Source organism: Oncorhynchus masou, unplaced genomic scaffold (genome assembly GCF_036934945.1).
Source record: "Oncorhynchus masou masou isolate Uvic2021 unplaced genomic scaffold, UVic_Omas_1.1 unplaced_scaffold_4369, whole genome shotgun sequence".
Lineage (NCBI taxonomy): Eukaryota > Metazoa > Chordata > Actinopteri > Salmoniformes > Salmonidae > Oncorhynchus > Oncorhynchus masou.
Genome location: NW_027010761.1, coordinates 14,577 through 19,405, shown reverse-complemented (window position 1 = coordinate 19,405; position 4,829 = coordinate 14,577). Strand labels below are relative to the sequence as shown.

Genomic DNA, 4,829 nt, shown 5'->3' with positions numbered 1-4,829 from the left:
GCTGTTTAGCCTCACAGCTTGGAGGTAGTCCTATCATTGAACCTTGTGGTCAGAAATATGTGTTTACAGTACTACAGATTTATTCAATAAGTGATTGTTGTTGTTTATAATGATGATGACTGTTGTATACATTAGGAAATTATTTTTGCATCATACATCATGTCAGGTTAAATAGACAGATGTAGACAGACATGCAACCTGTCACACACCATTACATACTGACAGTATTCACATAGACAATCATATAGCACAATACAACAGAACACAATATGAGCCTGGTTCATTTTCAGTAATGAGGCCCTGTACCCCATTTACAGTTTCTACTTCAATGTATCAGGTGGAGTTATTCACCAGCTATAGAGTGAGTTGTTGTTTATGTTTCTAAGACTGCAGGGTGGGAGATGCAACAATGGCCTTGAGAACAGCAGGAAGTGTGTTGGTGGTCTTTTCTCTGGTCTGTAGCAGGTATGGTCTCATTCTTATGTTTTAGTTGCTCTGTGTATCAATCTACAGACATTTCTAAAAGGATAAGAATCATAATGTTGTTCTGGTGTGTTCTGTTAGAGTCTCCACTTCACTTTTAAATAGTTATCTTTCACACCTCACTGAGTGACCCTTATCTGTGGTTTCCATCCACACTCAACTCAGCAACTATGGCAACAAAGTGTGACAAACCTTATTGTCAGTGTGAGCCAAAAGACCTTGACTTCATTCTGATTCCCATTTTGTTGTGTGACTGTGTTTCAGTGATTCTGGGTCAGAATAGCAGGATTGTGACCTACACCAAGAATAGTTTCTGTACCTTGAAGGGGTCAACAGTGGATCTATCCTGCTCTTACACATATCCCAGAGGTCATACAGTCACAGCAACCACATGGTTCATAAATGGGGGAGTGGTTGAACCTGGACTCACATCCCAGATAAATATGAGGACGTCTAGAGTACCATGGGAATAAGGAGAAAGACTGCACCCTGAGAATCACAGACCTGAGAGAGGGGAGGATTCAGCATCATATTACTTCATTTTCAACAGGCTCAAGGACATCTGGCTCAGCTGTCACTCTTCTGTTACAGGTACAGGTATCTGTAATCTGACATAAAGAGAACAGTTACCATTTAGGTCTAATGATGTATTACATTTTCAATGAGAACTTGGAATGGTGCTGACTGACAGATGTTTCCATTGTAATGTTTCGTAACTACAGATCTAAAGGTGACTGGGGGAACAAATGGAGTATTGGACGACACTGACCTGTATCACCACCTGTACTCTGACTGACAACCCCACCTACATCTGGTACAAGAACGGACAACATCAACACGAGAGAACCTCCCCCCAGTACAAATACTCAGTCTACAGTAACAGTAAAGACAGCTACTCCTGTGCTGTAAAAGGCCATGAGGATCTCCCCTCTCCTGCAGTGTGTGAGTGTGAATTTAACTCAGTATTCTAGTATACCTTTTCAAGTGTAATTATTCTGTCTAATAAACAGTCCTCATAGATAACACTTAGCATAACAGTAACACAGGATGGCAGAACTATATTGGATTACTGATGCTCACGATCCCACTGAGTAAATCATGCATTCTTATCATTATATTTCAGGTGTTCAGGGTCAGAGCTGCAACAGAGTGACTTACACCAAGAGGACAATCTGTGTCTTGAAGAGGTCAACAGTGGATATATCCTGTACTTATATAAGTGGTGATGATACACCAAATCATCATTCTGGTTTAGTCCTAAACAGAGTGACAGCTGGAGGGATGAGTTGATCCCTGAGGACCTAACCACAGACCCAGGGTATGCAGGTCGTGTGAAGTATGTTGGAGAGACACAGAGGTCCCTTCACCCTGAGAATCACAGATCTGAGAGAGGAGGACTCTGCTCAGTACAAGTTCATATTCAACACACAGACATCAAGATGGGGACACAGCTTCCCAGGAACAACTCTGACTGTCACAGGTAACACTGGATCATGTTAATACATACAGGATCATGTTAATCATACATTTCTATTAGATGTTTCATTATACATGTTTTATCCATAATACACTATTGGTTTAATGATGTTATTGTCATTGACTCTGTATTCAGACCTGCAGGTGAAGGTGACTCCTGCCACAGAGGCAGGGAAGAAGACACTGACCTGTATCACCACCTGTACTCTGCCTGACAACCCCACCTACATCTGGTATAAGAACAGACACAAAGTAAAGGAGGACACTTCCAGCCTGGACTCAGACTCCTTTAGTGATGCAGACAGTTACTCCTGTGCTGTAAAAGGCCATGAGGATCTCCTCTCTCCTGCAGTGTGTGAGTGTGGACTTTTACATACAACATTTGTTTCAGGTTGTCAGACAATCATTATTGAATTTGCTGTGAATGTGACATCCACTTCTGCTTTAGTTCTGTATGCTTTCCACGCAGTGTTGAATGGGCTTCAAGATATATAATCAAATTCATGAAAATGCAGTCAATGGATGGATTTACTTTAATGTTGTGGAAGCTCATGTCTTTTTAGTTCCAGTTGTTGTTGATAGTACATTTTCAATGGACTTTGTGAGTGTCTTTTAGAGCCCACTGGTCTCATTTTTGTCTTTGTCAGTGACTCTTTTATTAATTCCCATTTGTGTTTTGGTTACATTTGAGGTTTTCTTGCTGGGGAACGAACAGCATAAGTGTATACAGTAGATATTGTAATTAAGCATTTTATAAAGGTGTTATATTGTCTTGTATTTCAGGTCAGAAGTGTTGGAGTGTGACTTACACCCATCAGGGTATCTGTGGAAGGGGTCAACAGTGGACATATCCTGCTCTTACACATATCCCAGTTACCATGAGATCAAACAAGCTTTCTGGTTTACTAAATGGTCTGGTATGGATCCTGTAGATCTGAGCTCAGTGCCAGGGTATGAGGGTCATATAGAGTACCTTGGGGATAAGGAGAGTGACTGTACCCTGAGAATCACACACCTGAGATTGAGTGACTCTGCTGGGTTCAGGTTCAGATTCATAACATCTGGAGGAAAGTTTTCTGGCTCACCTGTCTCTCTGACTGTCACAGGTAATCTGTCACTCATCTCACATCTATGACACATATCTTGATAGCTGTAATGTGAGTGTTGTTTTGTATGTATGCTAATGAGAATGTTGTATTTTAATCTGTTTTATTGATTCTATGGAACCCAGGACTTCCTGGAAAACAGTGGAAATTATTACAGAGTTGACTGTCCTGTCTAAATATATCAAATTAATGACCGTAATTACCTTATTTAAGGGCAGTCATGCAGACACTGCAGTGTTATGTAACAGGGAAAAACAAATATGATATTTCACATAAGAGGACATATATAGGAGGAGAATAATGATGTGGTTCCTTTTACTCTAGATGTTGTGTTGGAGATGGATCCTACATCTGTGTCAGAGGGGAGAGAGTCACACTGAGATGTAGAACCAACTGTACACTGGACCCCATCACAGCCTACAGTTGGTATAAGAATGGACAGTCTATACCAAACAGCAACACCTCCTCTCCTGTCTATATCCTGTTCTCAGTCAGCAGTGAGGATACAGGCAGATACTCCTGTTCTGTAGAAGGACATGAGGATCTCCCCTCTGCTGAAGAGACTCTCACTGTCACATGTAAGTACATTGGGTTTAACCCTTTAGTTTGGTATATTAACATTGTAGTGACAGATATTGGCTCCACATGATACTTGAATAGAGAATCTTCAATAAGAGGATGGAGCTAAAAGTCATTGTGTGGAAAAGTACATTTGTGGAAAATGTATAGAATATGTTTAACTGACCTAATTAGTTCTCTTACTAAATCCACTGTCTTTTACATCAGATGGACCAAGGAACACCTCAGTGTCAGTCAGTCCCTCTGGTGAAATAGTGGAGGGCAGTTCAGTGACTCTGACCTGCAGCAGTGATGCCAACCCACCTGTGGACAAATACACCTGGTACAAGAAGAACGTAGCCTCACCAAAGGCATCAGGACAGAGTTACAACATCACTAACATCATCTCTGAGGACAGAGGAGAATATTACTGTGAGGCTGAGAATATAATAGCATCTAATAACTCCAGCTCTGATGATCATTGTAGCAGGTAAAGTTACATCTTCAATACAAAACTACATGTTTCAAGCTAATTTTAATCATTATGTTTTGGCTTATTACACCTTAGTTTATAGCTATACATTGGGTTATAAGATCCCTTAACAAGTATTGCATTACTGTCCTGTATTATAGTTTATTTTTAGTTTATTATATAATGCCATGTACTCATATCATCCATATTGTATTATAGGGAAACAGACCTCAGTTCTGGTTCTCATCCTCTGTCTCTCTGGACTCATGTTGTTCAGGTGAGTGAAGAAGGAAAACTGATATTTGTATTATTCTTTCACCTTAACACTCAGATTTGTTTAAATGTATCTTTTTATTTTGTTCATTATTTAAATGTAGCACTCTGATTTGTTGTTAACTTCATTAATTTATTAATTTATTTATTCATTATTAATGTGCAAAACAGGAAGAAGGCCTCCAAACCCACCAACACAAGAGACACAGCAGACGATGGACAGGTGAGTCTGTTGGAATCAGAAGGAGACTGTGATGACTGTATTCTTTGTGGAACATTTCCCAAAACTCCTCATGTTGTCTGTCCTCTCTCTCCATCAGGGAGACTCTATCCAGTGTATGACAACATCTCAAACATGGCCATGACCTCTACTGCAGCACAGACAGCTGACACAGACAACCAGGATGATGTTCACTACGCCAGTGTCCACTTCTCTGGCTCCAAAAACCAGGAAGTGCCTC

The 4,829-nt window shown here is 40.4% G+C and overlaps 1 long non-coding RNA gene across 1 annotated transcript; it reads left to right on the top strand.

Annotated features, from left to right (window-relative positions):
• Positions 1 to 4,091: 4,091 nt before the first annotated feature.
• Positions 4,092 to 4,580, top strand: LOC135535043 (uncharacterized). The gene is made up of 3 exons (XR_010454800.1): positions 4,092 to 4,113; positions 4,315 to 4,372; positions 4,540 to 4,580. It is a non-coding gene; the product is annotated as an uncharacterized LOC135535043 (long non-coding RNA).
• The last annotated feature ends 249 nt before the right edge of the window (positions 4,581 to 4,829 follow it).